The sequence below is a fragment of the Limulus polyphemus genome, unplaced genomic scaffold (genome assembly GCF_000517525.1).
Source record: "Limulus polyphemus unplaced genomic scaffold, Limulus_polyphemus-2.1.2 Scaffold1712, whole genome shotgun sequence".
In the NCBI taxonomy this organism is placed as follows: Eukaryota; Metazoa; Arthropoda; class Merostomata; order Xiphosura; family Limulidae; genus Limulus; species Limulus polyphemus.
Genome location: NW_013667322.1, coordinates 20,169 through 33,447, shown reverse-complemented (window position 1 = coordinate 33,447; position 13,279 = coordinate 20,169). Strand labels below are relative to the sequence as shown.

General features: G+C 31.8%; 1 protein-coding gene across 7 annotated transcripts in view; it reads right to left on the bottom strand.

The window, feature by feature from the left end:
• The window catches only part of LOC106464662 (organic solute transporter subunit alpha-like), a 35,303-nt gene extending 31,215 nt beyond the window's left edge, over window positions 1-4,088 (bottom strand). For 2 of the 7 annotated variants that reach the window (XM_022392406.1, XM_022392412.1), the window contains exons 1-2: window positions 3,913-3,999; window positions 2,297-2,370 (exon numbers count right to left, since the gene is read on the bottom strand). The gene's annotated coding sequence lies outside the window, so the exon portion shown is untranslated. The other 5 variants (XM_022392409.1, XM_022392408.1, XM_022392411.1 and 2 more) reach the window with 5 other exon arrangements.
• Window positions 4,089-13,279: the final 9,191 nt, after the last annotated feature.

The following is a 13,279-nucleotide window of genomic DNA, read 5'->3' as shown; positions in this document are numbered from 1 at the left end:
TATATATATATATATATATATATATATACCAGACCCCCCTATATCTAGTAATCTCCCGACTATTCCCGAAGGTGCGAGAGAAGTGGCGTGACATTAGTCACATGACCTCGCTTACGCAACAATACATACAAGGTTCTAAGGATCAGTAATCATAACCTTAAATAATAAGTGTACAAAAGTCCCTAATTTCTATTTTCATATTAGTTCAAGTTTAAAGAAATGTATAACAAGCTTAACAACCATGTACAGATGATCATGAAGTCAGTTTGCAGTGTCATGTCATAACTGAAAAATGGAACGAAATATGAATGTGAAAATTGTGGAACATGATTACCAACACAGGAACCATCATGGTTTTAGCTAATTTTCTGGTGCACCACCAACTTAAGAAATCACACTACACCTCTGCATGTACACACACACAGTTTTGACCCAATTAACACATCTACATGTAATTCCTGACTATTGAAACAATTAAAAAAGCTTCTAGTGTTGAGAGTATTTATATGGTAATTGGTGGTGTATACATATTAATTCATAATAGTTCCACCAGCTCTTTCAATACACATATAAAAACACTGACTTGTACATTACTGAAGAGATGCATGAATATGGAATAATGGGCTTACTGTACACAGAAAGTTATGGACAGACTACTTACCAGGCTTTAAAATATCCTGTACCGAGAATCCTTCAAGACTGTTCTCTTCACACAGTGTATTACCCATGCTATATATATATAAAACATGTAATAAGCTTTCTAACATTCTATTGCAGCATAAATATACATTTACATGTACAAGAAGGATAAAGAAAATCCTATGAATTGTTATATAAATACAAATACTTTCTAAATAAAAAGCATTTGATGCATTCAACCACAAAATATAATACTTTATGTCTAGCCCACTTCATACAAATAATATAAATACCACAATATACAAATTAGGATGAACTTGGTTACATTAATTAAAAAACAAGACTAATCAACCTAGCTCATAATTACACCAATTACGATGTAAATGACACAGAGGATATAAAATGGAGAGAATAGATTGCATTAATTCATAAGTTTGGTACTTCCTTCTTATAAAGAGCACATTTGCTTTTTAATGTAAAACAAATAGCTGGCTATTTCTCCATTTGTGTTTGGTTCCCTTACTGAATCTGAAAGTGAACTAGATGGAGGGTGGTTTGCTTTTGACTTGAAGTCCTGTATTAGAGCTGAACAATTAGTAGAATTTGATAAGTGATTAATTGTTAGGCTCATTGATTTATTATCTTCATAAGACTTATACAGTTGGAATGATTTTAAATAGTAATAATCAGAAGCATTCACATTGATTAGTTGATTCAGAGGACTATTAGAATGATATCTTGGATTGGAATGTTATCATATGACGATAGGTTAAGATCTCTGAACTTGTTTTCTCAGCAACTAGTTTCACATATGCATGTGTGATTATGCAGTTGGTTAGAAGACAGCCAGTGTGTGTGTTCTGTGCCAATGACTTAGAGGTGTATGTTATGTGTTGGTGTCTTGAGCATGCTGGGTGACATTGTGTTGTAAGGTCAAGAACAAATCTTCTTTCAGTGAGAAATTATGTAACCTAAGAGTGATCTGCTTATGATTTTAGCCCAGTAGTAAAGCACTGGTCTTAAATCATGATCAAGGTACATTGTTATTCATCTACATAGGATTTAAGAATTTTACAAGTTGGCCCCAAACATGGACTCAAAATAAATTGTGAAATGGAAGATTTATGAATGAAGTTCTCATGTGATATGCTATATTAATTGGATAAGAGCATCTTTTAAAATTAAAATGTGATAAATGAAGAGGCCTGCTTTAGACCTGATGCTCTACTGACACAGTTGATAGAATATCAGTCTCACTGTGAGCCAGGGTTCTGGGTTAAAAACCTTGTCAGGGTAGAGTGTGATTTCCAGTAATTCACTTAATAAAGGTATAGATAAAAAAAACAACTTTGTAACGAAAAATATCTTAGTTTTTAATTTGTGTTCTAGAAGTCTTTCCTGACCAATCCAGCAAAGGTTTAAAATGAATTCAAACTATCAGCAAATATCACATAATCAAATGAACTATTATACAAGTTCAAAACTCCAAAAATTACACTTGGTTTAGTTTCAATGTCTATATTTATTACCTTCATTATTCAAGTTATAATTATTAATCTTATCAGATCAAAGGCAAAAAGCACAGTAAGTAACCTATCCATGCTCTGAGTTTCCTCAAAACATGAATTATATAAAATGCTTCAGCCTCTCCTCATACCTCAAAATTTTCTAAATATCTATCATTCAGGTACCTCTTCTCCACGCTCGTGTTCCAGGAGAATGATATCCTTCCTATAAGAGTGATCAAATCTGAACATTGTATCTTAAATTATGTCTAAGTAAAATTATGCAAAAATTAAAAAACAAAACAAAAATACTTCATCTAAAAATGTGTTTAAAAACAATCAGAAAGTTGGTTTGTTCTGGTCATTCTCACAACTGGTTGAAGACATTTAGCTTTTCTCAGTATCACATCCTTTTCCCTCACTACAACAGATTTTGCTCATACAACAAGTAGTTCTTAAGTTTCTGTATCTTAAGCACTAAACTTACACCTCTTAATATAAAAAATATTTTTTAAATTCTCAACCACACAGACCTCTTTGAATCAAAACATAATTCTCCTCAGAATTTACTTTCCCATATAACTTGCTCAATTTGTCATCTGCACACTTAGCTAACTTACAGCTCATGCTATTATTAACATATGTAAATAACCAAAAAAAGTCCTAAATTTCACCCCCAATAAATACCATTAATTCAATCAGAAAACTGGCATTTATTTTTACCTTCTACTTTCCAGCAACACTTAAACTCATGTTTTGATAATTTTTTACTTATTCCACCTGTTGCATAAGAATTTAACTTCATTTTTCAATATCAAAACATCCACATTAATGCCTTCAAAGACTTCATTCAAAAATACAGAATGTTTATATACAAAAACTCTTTATATATATTGATATATACCATGGAAACTACAAAAAGTAGCCTGACAAGCCAATATTTTTTGTTCCTTCCCCCACCAATCTTTTTTTTTTGTAGATGGTACATAAACTATATTACCCATTAACAATTATCTTTTAATCATAAAGATTAGAGTAAGTGTGCACAGTTATTTATTCAAATGATACTTTACGACCTCATCAGTTCAAACTTAGTTTCTTTAGTTTCATGCTAAATCTCATGAGAAGCAGCGTCTCTTGAAATTCTGAAAGTTTCATACTCCATTACTTTAATTTAAAAAAAGATCATTCTTCTGTAGTCGTGACTATTATTATTTATAGTATTATTCATTAGATTTTTTCTCTGCAAAAAACTGTGAACTTAAAAAACAATAAACAGATAAATAAGACAATGCATCTGTATACTATAACTAGCATGCTCAACAATCAATGTAACAATTACGAATTTTTATTTATTATTATTATTATATTTTTTTGCTGGAGGGCTATGAATAGCATATTCTGATTGCGATTATTCAAACTTTTTATATGCAGATACTTTATAAAATAGGTGTTCTGTTACCACTAACGTAAATACAAGTTCTACTTCACTTATAATGTTATATATCTCAGTATTTGTTTATAACTTGTGCAAGCAACTTAAGTAACAGTCTATAAACACTTATGCACTTCCCTACTCCAGTGCTGCTAGTGGTAGTGTAGAACTAGATATAATCCTTTAAATTAAAGTTTAAAACATTACCTGGCTCCGAGTCCGAGGGTTACTAATAGTAATACTACTACTACTACAGTTACAAACTTATAATTAAACTTAAAGGAAATGTTGTTATAAATAACTGTTAAGGCAAACTTCAAACTATGATCTCACATTTGCCATTATTGTTATATTCCACTGTTATTCTTTCACCAAATATAAAATAATAAAGATTAAAGCAAACGTTGCTGGTTAATACTTTTACTTCCGTACCTGAGAAAAAGTAGGCCAATCACCGTCGATGTTAACTTACGTCATGTATTGTAGTCATTTAGATAACCCACTTTTTTAGCGTACAAAAAAATATCGTATATCCTAGTTCTTTCAAATTTCTAAGTTGAAGTTACCAGATTTTATTTAATCCATCTCCTGAATAATTTTTGTTACAAAAAAAAAAAAAAAGGGAAATAGGAGCCTACATTGTGAAATATGAAAATCCAATTTAATATTTAATGAAATTAATGCAGGCCTAATATATGATTCACCAAAGCAAACTTATAAGTAGTCATAAAATTTGTTATGAATATCATGTCAAATGCGTTAATTTTTGTTACAAATTTTAAACCTGTTGGTTTCTAATCCTATCGAGCTTTCAGCGTTTAAACATTATAAGAAGTCGGGTTGCTAGCTAAGCCACGCTTGGTTCGTCTCAAACGACCTCATTTCAGTTCGTTTGCCGTAATGAGTGTACTACTTCTCTTTTGTATAAACATGTTCACTTCGTTTGTAAATGAACTTAGAGTTTCTAACCATGGTTTACTTCCGTATTTTTAGCACTCTGCACTCACTGAGATTTCCAAGGAAACAAACTATTTTTTTTTACCAAATGAGCCGATAACACCTATTCTGGTGGACTCAACTCGGTTCGATTCGTCTGGCAATCGAACGGAACCTGTCTGACTGCGAAAAATAAGAAAACCCCAATGTGAACGAAAAGCATAAAAGAAGGTTCAAAGTTTTTGTTTTGTTGTTCTAATGACTCTTCTTTCGTGCCCTGATCAAAATTCTGATGGCCGCCTACCACCCAACGATGATTTTTGTTTTTGTTTTAATGCTAAAAGTGTTCTAATATGGTCGTAAGTAGGTTTATGGAGAGTTTTTACTTATCATATAAAGATAGAAGGATATCCACACCCAACTCTTTTTTTTTTTTGTGATGTCAGAAGAGATACGAATTTTAACGTATACGGTAGAAATATTTACTTAGTTTAATCCCAGTAAATTACATAGTGTGAAGTGTCACACTTTCTATAGCGACAATAGAGGAATACGGAAAGAAAATTATTAATGATCGTTGTTTGTTTTGTTCTGTAGACATGTTCTCTGAATGGCTATGTCGAAGAGATTTTTCTTTTTTTTCCAGAAAAATAAATAAAGTAAAGATAAAGGGAATCTACTTTCACAACAATTGTAAGATAGTGGCACGTGGTTAATCTTAATTCATGCTCCATGAAGCAATAATTACTTACCGCTCCAGAAAGCAGTTGCCAGTTGTGGTATTTTCAGATTACCCTGAATTCCCACAGAGTAGCCTACAGGAATAAAAACAGGAGGATTCGTCAAAACATTGTAATACTGAATAGTGCTTATACTTTCTCTTTCTATGACTGAGTCTTTAGAGAAAAGAAAGAAACTGGGCACAGGTTGTAAACCATCACAATCTTTTTAACAAAAACGAAATCAAGAAGTGCTTGTGGTTGACTGAAAATAAAGAGAGGGAGACGGAGTTTTATTTATGCTCTATCTCCAGTGTAACTCTAGCCCTTATTTCTAAAGTAAAAAGTGAGCTAAATACATTCTCAACTCTAGCAAGTAAAAAAAGTATATTTTAAACGAAGATATCTGTCCAAGTGTGAAAAGCTGAAACTTTAAGACATCTTAAATTAATAATAATTCAAAAGTTCCGTATGATTTTGATGGTTATTTAGAGCTGGCTTCTTGTGCCTAAGTAAAAGAGTCTTCTCTATTCTAAGCAATCTCTCATTCTCTTTGTTTATAATGATCTTGAATACATTTTTAGACAGCAACACATGATGATCAGTTAGCAGTTTGTTTGTTTTTAATTATGCACAAAGCTACACAAGGGCTATCTGTGCTCTGCCCACCACGGGTATCGAAACCCGGTTTCTAGCGTTGTAACTCCGCAGACGTACCACTGTGCCACTGGGGGGCTCAGTTATCAGATATTGAACAATAATTGAATTGCTTTTAGACTTCGTATTACTATGTTTATACGTTCCCTCAGTGATCTTATTATGGAACTGGTCCATATAAGTGCCCCCATACAGTAGGCAACGGAATTCATAATCACATAAGATCGTTGAAAAAACAAACGTCATCCTTAATTGGAAAAAAAAAGAGAAAAAAACAACAACAACAACACAAGGATATCCATAAAAGGGGAAGTATATGTTATCATGTTGACCGTTTTTATATCCGACAAATTTCAATAGCTGTTCTTCAGCTTTGAACATAAAAATATGTCATCTACATAGTGTTTATAAACAAACGGTCTAAACTGAGGACACTCATTTAGCCATTTTTATTGTAAAAACGCATAAACACATTAGCCATGCTAGGAGCTAAAGACTAACCCATGCTAACTTCATCTGTTCATGGGAATCTCTTAAATTAAAAAAATCTTTAGTTGCAAATTCGATTAACCTTTTTAATGTTTGTCTATTTTATTTATTTTTAGCTGATTTAGCTGGGCAAATAGTAATTCCAAGCATAAATCAATATTTATATTTGTGAATAAAGATCAATATCTAGGCTATCTGTAAATACTTAATTATCAAACCTCATATTAACAATTTCTTTGAAAATTTATAACTGTTTCATAAGGTTTAAGTGTCACAAGTGAACTCCAATGAAAAAAATCTTAAGAGCATGGTTAAAGTATAATTTAAATAACTGTATTAGAAACCGTAGGTCGAATAGGACAATTAAGTCTATAAATCTCTAGTAAGCCTTAGGATGAAATGCATGAGACTCCACTGGTCTAAATTGTTGCAGGTCCTATTATCGACGATGTTTTCTTTCTCTTTTATTTTTCAAAATCTAACAAGCATCTAACCTATTTATTTTTTTGCGATTGAAGTATCTTTTATCATTCTAGAGAACTTAGTAGTGCTCTAGGAAAATCTGTTTAATCAGTATAGTTTATTTTATCTAGATTCACAACACCGTTACCTTTATCTTGTTTACTAGTGCAAATCTGTTTGTTACATTTTAAGTTATCTAAAGCACATTTTTCCTTCTTGCTGATGATAAAAGGTTTTCTTCCAAAAGTACGCCAATTTATATCTATAAGGTAAATGCTGTTTATGTGGGTCTTTACATTACTAAAAGTTTTAGCACTGGCAGGATATATGTTATAATTCTTAAACTGTCTTCACAATATTTTACAAAGAAATTATGTTATCATGAACGCCGATCTTATTCGAGACTAAATCAAACTTTAAACCATTGATAATATTATTTTCTAATTCTCTATCATTGTATAATAATAATAGAGAGATTAATATTAATGCTATGAGGTTTATTTAAAAAAATCTCCTCTCTATTGTATTTTTTAATGGCTGTAATTTTCTGAGGTGGTTAAATATGTATTTCTTCAGTTTGTTATTATGGTTGTACTCAATAAAACAGATTAAATGTGTAACAACAAGACAAGTGAATTCATTCGTAAATTCTCGTAGATATTTATATATTCATTATTTAGATATTTCTCTTAGTTTTATTTGTTTGAAGTTTCAATTTTAAGCAATTTGTTTTTAAGTCTAGCATTGACAATTTTAAAGTTTAGAAATTTTGGAATAATGTTTCTTAGGGAAATAAAGAAGAAATTCGGTTTTTGTAACTTAAATGTATATTCTCTTCAATTTACGAAAAACCCTAAGGGTGTGAATCCAATATTTGTTAAGACAGTAGCAGCAGATTTGTGTTTGGGAAATCTGCATAAAAACAAAGCCCTGAAAACTAGACAAATAATAGTCCACATAATGATTAAATTATATATTCATTCAATATCTCCAAACTTAATTCTTTTTCTGCCTGACCAATACATTGTAATGAAGATCTGCAAGACAAAGTCTAAACATACATCTTGTTGAGCTCTCATCGTTGTCTTACAAGTAATATCAGGAGGAGAATCTTTATAAAATGCTGCTATACAACTTCTACAAAATAATGTTGAAACAACACACAAGCTTTCGACTAATCCAATGGCCATCTTCAGGTTTAAGAATTCGAAAATCACAATAAAGTGTGTGAAAAACTGAAACTTTAAAAATTCCTTAAGTTACTAATTAGAATTCTGTAGTATTCTGGTGGTTATTGAAAGTTAGCTTCTTTTGCCAAAGCAGAAGAGTTTCCTTTTTCTAGGTAATGTCTCGATTTCTATGCAATGGTCTTGAACATGGTTTGAGACATCAACACATCATAATCAGCTAATGCAAGTTAAACAATACTTGGGTTTCCGTTAGAACTTCGGATTACTGGGTTCTTTTATTTGTTCCTCTAGTCTTCTTATTGTGAAGCCAATATAAGCGTCTTCACACTTTAGGCAACGGAATCCGCAAGTCAAACAGAATCGTTGAGAAAGACAAATCATATAGTTAAATGAGAACATTTTTAGTTTTCAAAGAAATGGTCAATATGAGATTTGATAATGTAGTTTTTACAGCTAGCCTAGACATTGAGTCTTTATTAATGAGCAGAAATATAGTTGAGACTAATGATTTATACATGGAATTAGTATTTTTCCAAAATCAGTTAATAAATGAGTTAAAAAGACAATTATTAAAAAGTTTAATCTGATTCGCAACTGACCTTTTTTTCAATTTAAAGGGAGAATTCTATGCACAAGCAAATGAAGTTAACATGGATTCGTGTTTAGCTCTTATCACGACTAATGTGTTTTTATGAGCTCAAATAGCTAAATGACTGTTCTTCTAAGTTGAAAATATTTGTTTATAACTGTTATGTAGATGTCATACTTGTGGGGCTCAAGTATAAAGACTAGCTGATGATGTGTGCCAACTATATGAATGGTCATCATGATAATATAAACTTTACCTGTGAATGCCAACTAAAGTCTGTTTTACCTTTCATGGACACCCTCACGTACAACAAACTTGAAATGTTTAACACTAGAGTATATCATAAACCAACATACACTAGACTTTATTCACACTCCATTAGCTTTATATCACATCGTTGTAAAGAAAAGCTAATCAAATATCTTGTGTACCATTCTTATAATATTACCAACTTCTGTGAGCTTTTTCTACAATAAATCAATGATCTAACATTAATTTTGAAAATGAATTATTTTACAAAACGTTTTTGTTTTCCAGACTAATATAAATAAAATGACAAAACAGCTTTTTACTCTTTTATTAAATTTTGATGTGCCAGTACTGCCCTTCTTCATAACTCTACCATATATTGGCATTCACTCAAGTCAAATAAAAACATTAAATGTAGTTATAAGAAGACTTTACCCACAAATCGAGCTAAAATATCTATTCAAACTTTCCACTCAGAATAAAAAGAAAAATATTTGTCTACTCCAATGATCCAATGCGATTTAGCAATGCTTTGTTTATCGTGTAAGGGCACTTATATTGATTGGTTCCACAATAAGAGGAAAAGGGGGAACGTATAAGAGAAAACACTTAAGTGAACAGGCAATTATTGTGAATTTTTTTAATCAAACACTTGAATTCCGTGATCAGGGAATAAGTGAGGTATTCACAGCATTATTGAATATCACTAATGCCTTAATGCACGTTAAGTTAGAAGAAACTGAAATTCATAAGGCAGGAGATGAAATGCTCGTCTTTAATGTAAAAATTCAAAAAAGTTTACAACAATTAGCTTTTACAGTATGAAGTAGCAGAACAGAGTTAGATAAATTAGCACAAGCATTGTATGTAGCTACAGAGAGAGAAAGCTAAGCTCTTACTTTCTTCCCCTTAGTAGACTAGAAAGAGCACCAGACGAGATTGAAAGAAGATTACCCACATATAGAGAGATACACTATGGATGTTTATAGGGATCCCCTAAAGGCAACAAACGGAATGTTTTAACTATATCGAGTAATACCTGTACCAATTAGCCTTAAATAATTCACTAGCATTAACTATAGAAAATGAAAAGACATACATAGTTGTTTCTAATGATCAACACACATGTGTGGAGCTAACAGAGGAAGATATACTAAATATATATAGAGGGGTCCATCAGAGTACGCGATCCTAGTTCTGGAATATGTTCGGTACCCATAGTAACTTGTAACTATGTGATATTTGCAGGTATGAAAAATAAAATAACCAAACCTTGTGAGAAAAGAGTGAATATTTATAAACCATTTTACTTCTTTAAAACTAAAATGCCAGGAAAGTAGCTATTTATAATGTTAGAAGTGAACTGACTTAATCTGCAGTATGTGCGAAATCTAATGTGCATCAATTCGATTATCAGACTAAAGGGTGATTAAGTTAAGAGATGGTGGATATTTATAATTAGCTAGGAATTATTCAGCACATGGACAACGAATAGCTTTACCCTCCAGTTTTAGAAGTAAAACTAAGTAGTATACTTCTGCACAATTGAACTTAAATATTCCTGATTTACAAGAATTATCAAATGAAGAAGAATCACAATTAATGAGGGGAATAGAAGCGAATTCAGATATCACTGAAATAAAAAGCATTTTGACAGAAACACAACATTTGTTCTTAAATGGTCAGGATTAACAATTAAAGAATTCCAACAGTACATAGAACATTTATGATCTACATCAGAAAAAAAGAGGTTACATAAATGGAAATGATCGAATTCAGTGCTGATAACACTATGCCTATTAGTACTCTTGACAAGCATTCTGTTTTACAAGACACAAGATAAATTGGTGTGGATAAAAATGTTAAAATTAGACGGATTATTAAAATCCAAGAACAGAAAGAAAGTTGAAAAAATAAAATAAAAATATTTTGAATCTACTGAGGTATGTAATAGAATTAAACAACTTGGAATTGCAAAATTGAATAGGCCCCAAATAATTATGTAGAGTCATAGACCAACGGTAAATCAAATTGGTTAGCAGATTATAAAAATATACACTAGTAGCCTAAATTTAAAAGCAAAATTAGTAGGATTAGCTTGATTTACCACTGTGATGGGCAGGCATGAAGGCTAGTCATTGGAGTTTGACTTTACCACCAGTCACAATACATTTATATTAAATCCAGAAATACAGTCGCGAGTGGAGTAAACAAGACACTAACTCAAGAAAGTTCACAGTTAAAATACAGAATTACTTGGAGACTGAGATTTCCCAAAACCCAATACAAATTTTAATAATTATTGTCTTATAAAATACAACTTCTTACATCAAATACTTATCTATCTCATCAATTAACTCTTTAACAATTTTTATCAAGTTACTTATTATTCTTTACAAATTCTCGATCAATACACTATATGAATTATACACAGACATACTTAGAGTTATTAGTTCCTTCACACATTTTGCTTGATCAAGCAATAGAAATTTAAACTTATGTCAAAGTTGGAATGGTGTTCTGGCCTTGTTGTAGGTTAGTCAGCTTCAGTTGAAGAAAAGCTGTCGAGGAAACTGGAGAGAATCTACTTTCAGCCCAGAGAGGATAACTGGTAACTGGTCCTGGAGAACTGATTTTTCATCTCATAGTATCCTTATGAGTTCCCAAATAGTGTGCACATATCCTCGCAAGTAGGTCTGCCACTTCATTGGTTAATTTCTGCAGCTCATTGGACTTTCCAGAACCAAAAACAAAACTTCTATCGTGATTGGTTGCTGTTAGAATTAGTAAATCGGCAGCCTGCTCACTTGTACCACCACACACTTCTCTGGTTATCAATTCTACATCCAAGTTCCGATTTTTGCCTTGAACATAAACTTTTTAGCAGAGTTTTCTGTACTACTAGAGTGGCATCATCAATTTGTCACAATCAAACTTGTGAGTATCCTTCACTGTGGTTTTTCCTAAGCATATTCACAGATGTGCTGGGTGTTAGTTTTCTATAACTCTTGATTCTCAATGCCAGCTAACTGCACTTCACCTAGTTCTTGACCTGATTTCTCAATGTAAGCAATCTCCCGAATGCCATTTCTTCATACACGTGTGCCACATCCAAAGTGTCTACCATAAATATTCTTCTTAATTTTTACGTAATTACTGAATTAATTGCATAAACATGTTTAATATTCTCAATTGCTTCATCATCAACATATACCCTTAGTTTTGAGCCATATGTCACACCCTGTGGATCCTTATGTCTTCTGCATGCATTGAATGGGTACATCAGATAGTATCCTATAAAATAACTTTGCCTTTAGTAATGTTGTCAGGTTCTGATAAAGAGAAAAGCATAAAGCGAATATTAATAAATATTTTGTTGAAATTTATTCCCCATTACACTCTGTTATATGTAACAGGACATCCCGAGTGCGTAGTTGTTGGGTTCGACTTAACACCAGTTACAAAGTAATTTATTTAGATTCCAGGTTATACAGTTGCAAGCGGAGCACACAAACCACCAACTCGAGAAAATTTAGGTGTTGAATAAAGAACTCACACAGAGACAACTGAATACAAATCAAATAGTTTTTATTTATACACTGTGAAACAACTCGTCTATGTTAAAACTGTCAAGGTTATCTTGAGATAATATTAATTCTAAATAATTAAACTCTTCGATAATAAGTCCTAGTATATTCATCAACATAGATGCAATATTAGATAAGTTATCAATTAATTAAGTTAACACAAAACTTTTCTTGGTCATAGTCTGTATTGTATAACTGCATTAACAATTTTTACAATATATCTTTAAGTAGTTCAACGATAAGCGTTACCAAATCTACTGTTTATTTAGTATAGTTTCTGTTTTTCGCGTTTCTCTCTTCTGACATTATAAATTATTGAACATTACATTAATTGAAACACTGTTAGACTAGATCAGAAATAGCATACTTACAAGGAATTTGTACAGCTAACTTCTTGGAGAGTCTGGAGTACTGCCATCTTCAGTCTTCTGGAGTTGGAACTTAACTGGGAGCTAGTTAGCTTTGTCTTCCGTTTTTTACTAGCCACACACGCCGAGTTTTCCACTGTGACGTTATGTAATGTTTTCGTAAAAATACTAATGTCCGATGAGATTCCACTGAAGTTAAATGAGTTGTAATGATTGAACTTTGTAAATGCTCTTGGTCAAGTATCTGAAGTTTACCGATTGATAAGCGTTATAACAAACACAATTATAGCTTTCAAAGTGTATTGCACACTGACTATAGCAAACTAATAATAGATACTCTCTTTTGGCGCGTCGCGTTGGTTATATTTATAGACGTGTGGAGGTTTCTAGAAAATTCAGATTATGTAACAATACAAAGTTACATTTAAGCGTTTACGTACATATATTGTTGATT